Here is a 13,989-nt window from a genome sequence, read left to right as displayed (position 1 = left end):
CTAATCCATGGATATGCCAAGGGACGCCCCTGCTCTCCTGGAAGGATTTGGGTCAAGGGCCAAGATTCAGTACCAGCTCTTTCTGCACACAGATGAGGGGAGATCCCCTGATTGGCTTCTGAGGGTATTGCTGAAAGAAGACAGAGACGCAGAGGAAGGGAAAAACCTGCCGTCAGCAGTGACGCCCCAGAATCCTGCCTGCTTCTTGCCCTCTGGTTGCTCGAGCCCTCTATTCAGGGGCTAAGCATGGTGGCTGACTGTGGGGAGCACTGCATGGGGCCAAGGCAGGTGGAGGAAGTATCTGCAGGGAACCTCAAAATCAAAGGCCCGCTTAGAGGCAGGCAGGAAACTAGGGTCGTGGAGCCAGAACAGGGAGTCAGGGAAGCCGACTCTGGAAGGCAGGGGTGTGGCCCAGGAAAGAACCCCGAGCAGGGGGGCAGAGTACCGGGAAGCCTGCCACACTGCTGGGCACCTCCTGCAGAGGCCATGTGGAGCCAGCCAGAAGCACCACCGTGGACAGGGCACTAGACACACGCACACACCGCAAGTGGGAACGAAACCCGCCCGGCCTCTCTTGAGACAGTTTGCCCATGTGTATTAAAAGTCTTTAATAATAACGGAAACAAATACGGGCATTTTACCCCCAGCAAAAATCCACTGTGGTTGTTTCTCCAGTGCCTAGAAAAGAGCCTGACACCCAGCAGGGGCTTGATAAAAGACCACTGAATGAACCAGTAGATGATTGACATGGGCATAGAGATACAAGCAGGGCTCTTCAATACAGTAGCAAATTAGAAAGAACCTAAATGCCTGCCAACAGGGGACTAGTTAAATAAATCATGGGATAGGCTAATAACAGAATACAGATATTTTAAATGATGGCATAGATGTGTACCTACTGATTTGGAAGAATATTCTCTCAATATTCTGTTGAGGAAGGAAGGAAAAGATAATGCCATTTTATAGAGTGAAAAACATCTTACTTTATTATTATTATTTTTTGGCCACACTGCACAGCTTGTGGGATCTTAGCTTCCGAGCCAGGAATTGAACCTGGGCCCTCAGCAGTGAAGGTACAGTCCTAACCACAGGACCACTAGGGAATTCCCAGAAAAATATTTCAACATATGCATGAAGAAAAGCTAATTATGCATGAAAATGATAACAATGGAAGACCAGGTTTCAGATTATTTTAATCCTTGTTTAGTTTATTTCTATCTTCTAAGTTTTCTACCATGACCGTGTGTTACTTGTATAACTAAAAAGTAATAGGAGAAAAGAAAGTAACACATGAAAATATCTCTCATCAAAAAAGTGTGAAGTGGGGCCAAGAAGGGGATGAATACAAGGGATCAATCAACAAATGATTTCAGAGCCCTGATTGCATATGGTGGCAAGTGCTTTAGCAGCTAGCCGGAAGTGTCAAGCAAAGTCTCTGCCCTCCAGGGGTTGACAGTGTGATGGTAGCACGTCACAGGGGAGGGTGAGAGACCCTGCAGGCTCACGCCGAGGCTGTGGTGAGCACCAGGGCCACCAGCAGTCTTTTGCTTCCTGTGGCCAGAGACAGACCAAGGGCAGGGCCGGTCTATGAATGGGGGAACCTAGAAAGCCAGAGATGCAGCCAGAACCAGCAAAACTCAGGCCAGCAATGACGGATAAGAGCCAACGACATCAGTGAGAACTGAGTTTAGCAGGAAAAAAAAATAAATAAATAAAATCCAACTGTGTACCAGGGATACAAACAAACCAATCAATAATTAAAAAAAAAAAAAAACAGTAAATATCATGGGGGAAAAAATGTGATGAACACACTCATACCTATTACCAACATGTAACTGTTCTTAAAGTTTTGCCACATTTGGTTCATCTATTTTTCTGTTACTGTTTTTGTCATTGATTTGTTTTAAAGTACAAACATCATGACATTTCACCCTTCAGTACACCTCTAAAAACTAAAGACAGTTGTCTACCTAGCTACAATCTGATTGTCACATAGCTGTGTCCGATTCTTTGTGACCCCATGGTCTGCAGCCCACAAGGCTCCTCTGTCCATGGGGATTCTCCAGGCAAGAATACTGGAGTGAGTTGCCATGCCCTTCTTCAGGGGATCTTCCCAACCTAGGGATCAAACCTGGGTCTCCTGCATTGCAGGCAGACTCTTTACCATCTGAGCCACTAGAGAAGTACAGATTATCACAACCAACACAATAATAATTCCTTCATAGAACCAGATACTCTGCCCATGCTCAAATATATACATTTATTCCTATAATTTTTTTAAATACTGGTTTTTCAAACTAGGACTCAATCAGCATTTACACATTGCATTTGGTTGTTTTTACTTTTTTTTAATTTATTTATTTATTTTAATTAGAGGCTAATTATTTTACAATATTGTGATGGTTTTTGCCATACTGCTTTTACTTTTAAGTCTCCTTTTAATGTCTATATCTACAATCTCATTTACATCAACATCTATATCTATAGGGTCTTCCCGGGTGGTGCTAGTGGTAGAAAACCTACCTGCCAGTACAGGAAACATAAGAGATTCGGGTTCGATCTCTGGGTCAGGAAGATCCCCCAGAGGAGGGCATGGCAACCCACTCCAGTATTCTTGCCTGGAAAATCCCCTGGGCAGAGGAGCCTGGAGGGCTGCAGTCCATAGGGTCGCAAAGAGTCGGATACAACTGAAGTGACTTAGGACAGATAGACTATATCTATAGATAGATCTCTATTGTCAAAATGATCACTCCCAGGAATACCCTGGCGGTGCAGTAGTTAGGACTCCAAACTTTGACCGCCAAGGCCATGGGTTCAACCCCTGGTCAGGGAAGTGTGCTTAGTCACTCAGTCGTGTCCAGCTCTTTGCAGCCCCATGGACTGAGCCCACCGGCTCCTCTATCCATGGGGATTCTCCAGGTGAGAATACTGGAGTGGGTTGCCCTCCTCCAGGGGTCTTCCCAACCCAGGGATTGAACCCAGGTCTCCCACATTGCAGGCGGATTCTTTACCATCTAAGACACCAGGGAAGCCTAAGAATACTGGAGTGGGTAGCCTATCCCTTCTCTAGGGGATCTTCCCAACCCAGGAATCGAACTGGGGTCTCCTGCATTGCAGGCAGATTCTTTACCAGCTGAGCTACCAGGGAATAAGATCCTGCAAGGTAAGGCTTCCCAGGTGGCTTAGTGGTAATGAATCCACCTGCCAACACAGGAGACTTGGGTTTGATACCTTGGTCTCGAAGATCCTCTGCTGTAAGAAATGACACCCTGCTCCAGTATTCTTGCCTGAAAAAAAAAAAAAAAAAAAACCCATGGACAGAGGACGAGCCACAGTCCATGGGTTCAAAAAGAGTCAGACATGACTGAGTGACTGAGCATGCATGCCAGCTTCAAGGCTCAGCCAAAAAAAGTGATTGCTTGAAAAAGTCATGTACCCAGTACAACTATACTTTTGGTGACACAGTTGGTAAAGAATCCACCTGCCAATGCAGGACATGCAGAAGACTCAGGTTTGATCCCTGGGTCAGGAAGATCCCCTAGAGTAGGAAATGGCCCACTCCAGTGGGCCCACTCCAGTATTCTTGCCTGGAAAATTCCATGGACAGAGGAGCCTGGCAGGCTACAGTCCATGAGGTCCCAAAGAGTCTGACATGATCCTGTTAGTGGGTAGCAAACCCTGTTGCCTCCTGTCCACTAGTAAGAGGTGACTGTTCTTTAGTCGTTAAACCATATCCATCTCTTTGTGACCTCATGGACTATAGCCTGCAAAGCTCCTCTGTCCATGGAATTCTCCAAGCAAGAGTACTGAAGTGGGTAACCATCTCCTTCTCCAGGGGATCTTCATGACCCAGGGATCCAACTCACATCTCCTGCATTAGCAGGTGGATTCTTTACAACTGAGCCACCAGGAAAGCCCAAGAGGCGACTGACTAAAGGTGAAATCACTGGCCTCAGAAAAAAAAAAACAAACTATACCCTGTATGTGAATCAGCTCCATCTGAGAAGAACTATTGACACGCTCTCCCTCACCATTCTTGGATAGTTCAAAGAGGGAGGCAGGTTTAATGGAAGAACATAAGTAGAAATGCCTCAATACTTGCTCCCTAACTATGGAATAATGTGGCCTTGGGCAAATTATCTCTTTGAACCTCAGTTTCTTTTTCTTTTTTTCTTTTTACTTTTTGGCTGCACTGCACAGCATGTCAGATCTTAGTTCCCTGACTAGGAATTGAACCCGAACCCCTGCATTGGAAACATGGAGTCTTAACCACTGGACTGCCAAGGAAATCCCAAGCCTCAGCTTCTTTACCTGTAGAATGAAGATAGTAACCATTTGGGGGGTTTGCTGTGAGGGTGAAATGAATTAACTTACACAGCATGGCCGTCACAGGACTTGAACTTCCTACAAAGCCCAGAGCAGATACTGGCATCTGATTACCAAACTCAGTTCCCCTTCTTCCTGGTGACACAGCCACAGAACATTTCCCAGGCTCCCGTAGGTGCAGCCATATGATCAAGATCTGACAGTGGAATGTGAAGTATTCTGTGCCTGCCTCCTCCAGGTTCAGCCCATAAAACCTTCTATGTTTCCAGCCCCAGGGCAGCCTTGATCTCTTGGAACTGGCAAAATCTATGTATCTGGATCCCTGAATGACGACATGAAGTCCTTGCCGCCAACGAGGAACATCTGATTTGGACTTTATACATGCAAGATATCAAGCTTTAGAGTGTTAACCAATGTGGTTTTCGGGTTTATCTTTTACAGCAGCTAGCATTGCGTGAATCAAAACTCAAGGCTAGGGGACTTCCCTGGGCAGTCCAGTGGCTAAGATTCTGCATTCCCAATGCAGGGGGCCCAGGTTCGATCCCTGGTCAGGGAACTAGATCCCACATGCTGCAACTAGGAGTTAGCAAGTTGCGACTGAAGATCCTGCATGCCGCAACTAACACCCAGCACCACCAAATAAATACATAAAACTTTTTTTAAAAAAAGCTCAGTGCTAAAGATGAAGCCGTTACTTAGAGGGAAAACCTACATAGGTTTGACTTAAACCACGGTGGCTTTTGAAACACCAAATAAGAAACAACACAACTGTTAGGGAGGACATTCAAATTTTCATATTGTACTCCATCAAACTTACGACACCTTTTTCAACATAATTTTAACGTCTCCGAAATAAGGCCGTTACCAAGTGTGTAGTAACGGGCGGCATCTCAAATCGCAAGCAGCCGGGAGATGGCGGTGATGTAGTGCGTGTGCACGAACTTGGTCACGGTTCCGCATCTTGTCATCCTTGTCCTTAAGCTTTGGGCAGCGTCAGCACCACAGGCGTTGGTTTAATCTCTGCTGACAACGTCTTCAAAAAGACTTCATGCTGATTTGGCACTGAAATGAAAAGTTATTGTGTTTTTTAAAAAGCAGGGAAACAGAGCAGATTGATATACAATAAAAATCTGTGTCTAAATAAGACTTAAAAGAGCTCTTTCGATATGCACGAAATGGAAATTCTAAGTGATAAGAAAGCTTTATGCCATGATTTTGTATTTCTTAGAAATCCATTAGTAATGGTGTGGGTTATAATTGATGGGTGCTTTGGCTCAGATGGTAAAGAACCTGCCTGCAATGAAGAAGACCTGGGTTTGATCCCTAGGTCAGGAAGAACCCCTGGAGTAGAAAATGGCAACCCACTCCAGTATTCTGGCCTGGAGAATTCCATGGACAGAGGAGCCTGGCGGGCTACAGTCCACGGAGTCGCAAAGAGTCGGACGCAGCTGAGTGAATAACGCTTAGATTTGGTGAAATTGTCAGTACGTCACTAATCAGTGTTTTCAACCAAGGAAGGCATCCAGTGTAAATAGCTGGTGATAATAATATAGCAGCTTACCCTTGCCAAGAGCCAAACATGTGCCACGAAGCTCCGTGCTTTCCTCACATCATCTCCTTTAATCTTCATAACAACACGGTGAAGTGGCTACTATTATACATGATCGCAAGTCATCCTAAGTGCTGTCTGGGAAAGAAGCAGGATGCTCAGAGGTGGGGACATAATTCACATTGGGTGGGGGTGGACAGCGGGGCCTCCCTGAGGAAACAGAGAGACTTGAAACACAGCACTAGGCAGCAGGTACTGAGTGTTCACCCGGCAGCAGGTATGATGCAAGTCTATTGTTTTGACACTTCCTGGTGGGCCCGTGGTTAAGACTCTGTGCTCGCCCTGCAGGGGAGCCGGGTTCAATTCCTGCTCGAGGAATTAGATCCCACAGGCGGCATCTCAGAGTTCACATGTCGCAGCGAGAGATCCCGAGTGCCGCAAATGGAGAACTGGTACAGCCAAATAAATAAAAATAAATTAAAAAGAGAGTTCATTGGGTTAACTCCCTCAGTTCTCACAAAAGGCCAGAGAGTGTTACTTTCAGCTCCATTTCACAGATGAGGAAATCAAGGCAGGGATAGAGAAGTGAAGCGATTTGCTCGTAACTGCAGCTGTTGTTGCTTCAGTCTTTGTGACCCCATGGACTATAACCCACCACACTCCTGTGTCCATAGGATCTCCCAGGCGAGAACACAGAAGTGGGTTGCCATGCCCTCCTCCAGGGGATCTTCCCCATCCAGGGATCGAACCCACGTCTCTTATGTCTCCTGCATTGGCAGGCAGATTCTAAACCTGGGATTTGAACCCCCAGAGCAGTGTGGCTCCAGAGCCCTTGCATCTTACCACTTTCTTATCCTTTCTAGTGATTGAAACAAAGGAGTCATCTCCATTTTACCAAGAAGAGTGGCAGTAAATGACCTGGTTACATGCACAAGTTTTGGAGCCAGGCTCCCTGAGTTCAAAGCCAGGCTTTACAACTGACTGGCAAGGCATCTGACCTTCCTAAGCCTCAATTTCTTCATTTGTTGTAAAGGTTTAATGAGTTAAGACACATACAGCACTTGGATCGGAGCCAGAATATAGTCAGCCCTCAAAAAAACATTCCATAGGGATTCCCCTAGTAGTCCAGTGGCTGAGACTCCCAAGGCGGGGGCCCGGGTTCGATCCCTGGTCAGGGAACTAGATCCTGCATGCCGCAACAAAAGATCTCACGTGCCACAACTAAGAACAGCACAGACAATTTTTTAAATTACTTATTATCTTCATAAAATGCTCCCAATAACTCAGAGAACACTGAGCTTCAGAGGTTTAGCAATTTGTCAAAATCCACCCTTTTCAAGAAAGGAATCAGGATTCCAACCCAAGTTTCTTCACTCAGAAGCCCTTGCTCTCTGCGTTACCCCACGGACGTGCCTAGCAAGAGTGAGTCAGCGATTCAGACCTTTATCCTGAAGGTTTCCAGGAAAGGAGGTTCCCACTCCCAGCGTGACGCCTTGTGTTAGTATCTCAGATCCCTCTCAATAGTAAGGCTCTCTTGCCAATCTGGATTTCGTCTGTTTCATTTTAAGGTCGTTTCCGTTTTGAGAAGGAGAGAAGGTGGAGACTCACCAGCTGGTTTCTTTCTTTTGCAGCTTTCATACAGGGTACCTCACATTTCCTCATCCACGGAGAGAAAGCAGGGAAGGTTTTAGACTCTGGCACGAAATGGGTGCTCAAAAGAAAAACGTGTTGTGTGGAGAACAGATGCGTGGTGTCAGAGGTGGGGGGTGGGCGTGGGAGTCGGGGGCAGGGTGGGCAAAAATGGGGAAAGAAGACCAAAAGGCACAAACTTCCACTCTGAAAATAAATGTCACAGCAGGTAACGTGCAGCATGTTGACTGCAGTTAATAATACTGTCGTAGGGACTTCCACGGGCTTCCCAGGTGCCTCTAGTGGTGAAGAACCCATCTGCCAGTGCAGGAGACATAAGAGACTCGGGTTCAATCCCTGGGTCAGGAAGATCCCCTGGAGGAGGGCATGGCAGTCCACTCCAGTATCCCTGCCTAGAGAAGCTCATGGACAGAGGAACCCAGTGGGCTACAGTCCACAGGGTCTCAAGAGTCAGACATGAAGGGACTTAGCACAGCACAGGGAATTCCCTGGTCGTCCAGAGCTTAGGACTCAGCGCTGTCACTGCTGAGGTTCAATCCCTGATTGAGGAACTAAGACCTCACAAGCCAAATGAGGTGTAGCAAAATATATGTGTGTATGCTGCTAAGTCACTTCAGTCGTGTCCGACTCTGTGCGACCCCAGAGACGGCAGCCCACCAGGCTCCCCCGTCCCTGGGATTCTCCAGGCAAGAACACTGGAGTGGGTTGCCATTTCCTTCTCCAATGCAGGAAAGTGAAAAATGAAAGGGAAGTCGCTCAGTTGTGTCCGAACCTCAGCGACCCCATGGACTGCAGCCTACCAGGCTCCTCCATCCGTGGGATTTTCCAGGCAAGAGTACTGGAGTGGGTTGCCATTTCCTTCTCCAGTGCATGAAAGTGAAAAGTGAAAGTAAAGTCGCTCAGTCATGCCCGACTCCCAGCGACCCCATGGACTGCAGCCTACCAGGCTCCTCCATCGATGCGATCTTCCAGGCAAGAGCACTGGAGTGGGTGCCATTGCCTTCTCCATATGCGTGTATATATATACACTAATGTGTTTTCTGAATAACAAATGAGTGAGACAAGAGACGCACATTCTCAAAGGTCCCTCCCGGATCACACAGACCCCGTGCACCCCACCCAGACCACTTTTCTCTCACACCCATTTCTTAACTCCAGTGTTTCTCAAACAAAGGCATTACAAAATAGTGCATTCTGGGCACACTGTGGAGCTCAGAATGGTATGTGGTGACACCCTGGGTTTCCCCATTCTTCATTCCTTTGGGCCAGTTTTGACCAAGAGGGTAGAGATAGAGGTGTGTGTGTGTGTGTGTGTGTGTGTGTGATGGGGAGGGGTGCTCAGGTTGAGGGTGGGCAGGAGAATGACATGTGACTGGAGCCCTTATTCACATCCTAACAGCCCATCGAGGTCGCAGGTGTTGCAGAAAGAGGAAGGTTGGGAGACCTGTTAAATATGTGCTATCAAGATGGAAGACCTGGGCCTTTGGTTACAAATAATAGAAACCCATCTCAACACACATAAGAAACAAAGAAGGGCATGTATTGTTCACATAACTTGGAATTCCAGGAGTGGTGCTGGTTTCAGGTGTGAATCAAGACATTCAAAAAAAGAGACTTTGACTTTTCTTCCTCTTCCTTGCCGCTCTGTTGCTCTTCTCTGTATGTTTGAGGCGCACTCACCTTGGAAGGCAGGCTTTCTCCAGACAATGGCTGCTGTCAACCCTCACCTGACATGCTCCCCCAGCTTGCAGGGCTCTCCAGCCATCATGACTGTATTTACGTTGAGGGCAGTGGGAAAGGCTGCCCCCAGGAGCCCTGGGGCAGGGCCCGTTTCCCTTTGTCAAAAAACCAGAAACTTTCTCAGAAGCCTCGGAGCAGACTTCCCTGCAGGTCTTATTGTCAATAGCTGTGTCACACGGATACCCTAGCTGCAAGGGAGTCTGGGAAAGTGGGAAACGGTGCTGTCTTTGGTTTAGACCCATGGCCTGGGGCTGACCACGTGGTCACCCAGAAGAAAACTGGGGTTTCTTAAGCCAGGCAGGAAGGAGACTAGACTGGGTAGGTAACCCAATGATGTCCACTGCAAGGAGGTGTTGTGCTACTGCTGCTAAGTCGAGTCAGTCGTGTCTGACTCTGTGAGACCCCATAGACGGCAGCCCACCAGGCTCCCCTGTCCCTGGGATTCTCCAGGCAAGAACACTGGAGTGGGTTGCCATTTCCTTCTGCAATGCATGAAAGTGAAAAGTGACAGTGAAGTTGCTCAGTCGTGTCTGACTCTTAGCGACCACATGGACTGCAGCCTACCAGACTCCTCCGTCCATGGGATTCTCCAGGCAAGAGTACTGGAGTGGGGTGCCACTGCCTTCTCCAAGGTGTTGTGAGCCAACCTGAATAGATCTCATAAGATGCACAGAGAGGAGAAGTTTAGCAAAAAGCGGTGGAAATGCTAGCTAAACAGAAACAACTTCAGTGTACATCAGAATTGGGGAGGAAGGAGATGAAGGCCACGAGAAGAGGTGAATCAGGGGAGGTGGGCATGGCCAGGGTGGAGAGGATCAGCCAGCTGTGGACAGCACAGCACATTCCTGGAACACACAATTCTTTTTTTTTTTTTTTTTTAAGATAATGCAACACCTTTTTTCTTTAAAAAAATTTTTTTTACCTATTTATTTTTGGCTCTGCTGGGTCTTCTTTGTTACATGGGCTTTTCTCTAGTTGCTGCAAATGGGGGTTACTCTCTCGTCACAGTACACAGGCTTCTCATTGCAGTGGCCCTGGGACATGTGGGCTTCAGCACCTGTGGCGGGTGGGCTCAGTAGTTGCGGTTCCTGGGCTCTGGAGCACAGGATGAGTAGTTGTGGTACACGGGCTTAGGTGCTCTGCAGCATGTGGAATCCTCCCCAACCAGAGATGGGACCTGCGTCTCCTGCTTTGGCAATTTGGATTCTTTATCACTGAGCCATCGGGGAAGCCCTACAATTCTTACCTAAGGAGATTCTGTAGAAGTTCAGCAGATACAGAGGATGCTTGGTGAACAAGGAGCCAGGGAGGGATGTCACCCCACAGGCAGTCTGAGTTCTTCCCACTGTGTTCAGTCTCCATTATCTGAGCTCCAAGGTCACCCTAAACTAAAGCAACAAGGATGCAACACCTCTGGGGCACCAAGGAGAAACGCCGTGGAAAATCTTCGGTGGTTCCCTGTCACCACGATCTCAAGCCCCTGGTCCCATTGGTCCTGTCCAGCTTCATCTGTCACTGTCCTCCTCTGTCCTTTGGTTTTGGCTGTGCCACGTAGCATGTGGGGTCTTTAGTTCCCCAACCAGGGACTGAACCCATGCCCCTTGAAGTGGAAACACAGAGTCTTAACCTGTGGCTCTCCGGGGAACCAAGCCCCTGCCTGTATTTTCCTGACGCCAGGATTCCATTCCCACTGTCCTCCTGGCCCTTTCTTGGGTAAGGCCTCGCTGAGGCTCTTTTCTATAAAACAGGAAGCACCTCCCTTGCTAGGTGGTGAGGGAACTATGAAGATGAGATAAACTATGGTAAGCGTTTCGAACCTACCAGTGCTCAGTCCGTGCTAGCTACTATTATTTGTCAGTCCCTGTTTTGAAATCTTGACAAACTTGATATACACCTTACAGTACTTATGGGTTCCTTCCTTGCCGTCTGCCTGCATGAATATGTCAAGAGGGTGAGCCTCGCGAGGCCCAGGGCAGTGTGGGTGGCTGCCCTCTGCATCTGGCTGTCTGTAGCGGTGGGGCAAGCACACAGCTGTTCTTGAAGATGACAGCCAGCCGGTCTGACGAGAGGCAGAACGCGTCCATCCGGGACGTGCTGGAGGGTGCTGGGCTGGGCTGGGCCGAGGGTCAACCTCCAGGGCCCATCCCTCTCGCTGGCCACGGGGCCACACCGGCAAATGGAGCCCACGAGTCTGCAGCAGAGCTCTTAGGAAAGTCAGACGGATTTGCCCACTGACGATGTGTGGTTCAGGCGTGCTGCCAGGAGGGTCTCCCCGGGAAGGCAGGAACCGACCAGTGTGAGGAGGGGAGGCCTGAGTGCCCCTCGCCTCCCTTCACAGCCCATCGGCAGTGACTCAGCAGGAAGCCAGCCAAGGCCCGAGTCACTCGCTCCCCTCCCACCACACCCAGGGTTTTCCTCCAGGGCTGGGAAGGCTGCTTATAGCTGGAGGTGTAAATCCTCCATACCTGGGTCTAATTTCTTCAGCTTAGCATTTACAGGCACAAGATCTCGAGTTAGGCCGCTTGGGTTAGAAGCCTGGTTCTACCTCTTATGAACCCACAGGAGCTTTCTTAGGCTCTCCCGCCACAGTCTGCCCATCTGCAAGTGGGAACAATGACAGCACCTCCCTCACGGAAGAGAAGTGACTCAGAGCTGGGCATGGTGTGCCCACGGGGCGCCTCTAACCCTCTGCCCTTGCTTTTTCCTGCCTAGGTCTTCGCTCCAAAGGCAGCTCCCACACTAAATCAAGATCTTCACTAAATATTCATTTTCTCAGTGCAGCCCACAATGGCCACCCCATCTAACCCGTCCTCTTCCAATACTTCTTACCTTCTTTCCCAACTTTTCTCCATGGTGCTTATCGCCATCTAATACAATGATGTATCTTCTCTATTGTCTGTCTCCCTCCACCCACACTGGGATTCAAGTTCCATTTTTGTCTGTTTTCTTCGCTGCTGTATTCCCGAGACCTAGAAAAGTGCTAACACAGAGCAGCTCTCAATAAACATGTGGAACGAGTGGAAATAGATGCCAACTTATTCACTATTATTTATCACCAACTATCATTGTCATCAATGAAGATCACCCGTAAAGACTGGCATTATTCTCATTCTGATGAGAATGAGAGAAAAGCTCAGAGTTTAAAACTATACTAAATTCTGCAAATCTGCCTTTGGTTTGTTTCTACTTGAATTAATAGACTCTCAGAACTTAGAGACATCCACTGTTCGGGTGGAAAATTCTGTTAGCCACAGGGCTGGGCAGATAGCCGGTCATGTAAATACATAAATCTGATGTGGCCAATAAGGAGTGGTGAGAACCCCGGAAGCTGGGAATGGGATCCTCACCTAAAGGCATTTAAATTCAAATTTTAAAATAGCCTCTACTAACCAAACACGAAGATCCCCTGGAGAAGGAAATGGCAATCCACTCCAGTAGTTTTGCCTGCGAAATCCCATGGACAGAGGAGCCTGGCAAGGCTACAGTTCACGGGGTCACAAAGAGTCAGACACGACTGAGCAACTAACAACCAAACACATGTCTAAACTGCATTTCCCTGATTCCAGACTCTAACTGGAAATTTATCTCATCACCCACTAGATCATCCTGATCTCAAACTCTCCAAATATTGACATGACCCAGAGCACCTCCTTCTCCCACCTCCCTGACGTCAAGACTCCAGGTGGGCTGCACAAGTCTAACCGTCAGCTCCGATCTTTTTCTTTTTTAAACTGTATTTATTTATTTCTCTTTGGCTGCACAGGCTCTTCCGTGCTGCATGCAGGCTCTTCTCTGGTTGCTGTGAGTGAGGACTACCCTCTAGTGTGGTGTGTGGGCCTCTCCTCAAGGTGGTTTTTCTTGCTGCCGGCCAGGGGGCCCTAGGGCACTCAGGCTTCAGGAGCGGCAGCTCGGGGGCTCGAGAGTTTGGGCTCCCTAGTTGCAGCGCACAGGCTTAGAGGTTCTGAGGCACGTGGGGTGGGATCTTCCCCGACCTGGGAACAGAACTAGCATCCCTTGCATTGGCAGGTGGATCCTTTTTTGTTTTGTTTTTGATCAGAGGATAATGGCTTTACAATGTTGTATTGGTTTCTGCCATCAACCATCAACATGAATCAGCCACAGGTGTACATGTGTCCCCTCCCTCTGGACGCTCCCTCCCACCTCCCATCCCTTCCCACACCTCTCGGTTGTCACAGAGCACCGGGCTGTTGAGCTCCCTGTATTACACAGCAAGGTCCCCTTAGCCGTCCACTGTACCTACGGACATGTACACATTATGGAAATGCACACATTTCCGTGCTGCTCTCTCAGTCCCTCCCACCCTCTCCTGCCCCCGCTGTGTCCAGAGGTCTGTCCTTTAGGTCTGAGTCTCTATTTGGCAGGTGGGTTCTTCACCAGCGGACCACCGGGGAAGTCCCCGCCAGTTCCAATCTTAGCTATCCTATTTTGAGCTGCTTTGCTGCCCTTTTAACTCTCCCAGAGTTCAGCTGAGGGCAACTCACCAGTAAATTCCCAAAGCCGAGCAGAGCTTCAGTGAATTAATGAATGACTGGATGACTCAAACCAGTCGCATGGGTCGAGGCAGCTTCCTCGTCCCCATTATTCAGCCTGCAAAGACCTCCCACAGAGGCACCTAACCCGCCGTTGGGATCTCTCTCTGGGAAGACTTTCCCCCTCACTCCTTCTCCAGGGTAAAGGGTGGTTAAAAAGACACAGATTCACAT

The 13,989-nt window shown here is 48.5% G+C and overlaps 1 long non-coding RNA gene across 2 annotated transcripts; it reads right to left on the bottom strand.

Moving 5' to 3' along the window:
* Positions 1-5,097: 5,097 nt before the first annotated feature.
* On the bottom strand, positions 5,098-13,562 carry LOC104974328 (uncharacterized). Of its 2 annotated transcripts, XR_009490724.1 has the most exons (3): positions 7,317-13,562; positions 5,888-6,013; positions 5,098-5,388 (listed from the first exon to the last, which is right to left on the bottom strand). It is a non-coding gene; the product is annotated as an uncharacterized lncRNA (long non-coding RNA). The 2 variants fall into 2 exon arrangements; XR_001501976.3 differs by lacking the exon at positions 7,317-13,562 and having other exon boundaries at positions 5,888-7,310.
* Positions 13,563-13,989: the final 427 nt, after the last annotated feature.

The sequence above is a fragment of the Bos taurus genome, chromosome 15 (assembly GCF_002263795.3).
Source record: "Bos taurus isolate L1 Dominette 01449 registration number 42190680 breed Hereford chromosome 15, ARS-UCD2.0, whole genome shotgun sequence".
NCBI classification, from domain to species: domain Eukaryota; kingdom Metazoa; phylum Chordata; class Mammalia; order Artiodactyla; family Bovidae; genus Bos; species Bos taurus.
The sequence above is the reverse complement of the archived record's forward strand: the minus strand, read 5'-3'. Positions and strand labels throughout refer to the sequence as shown.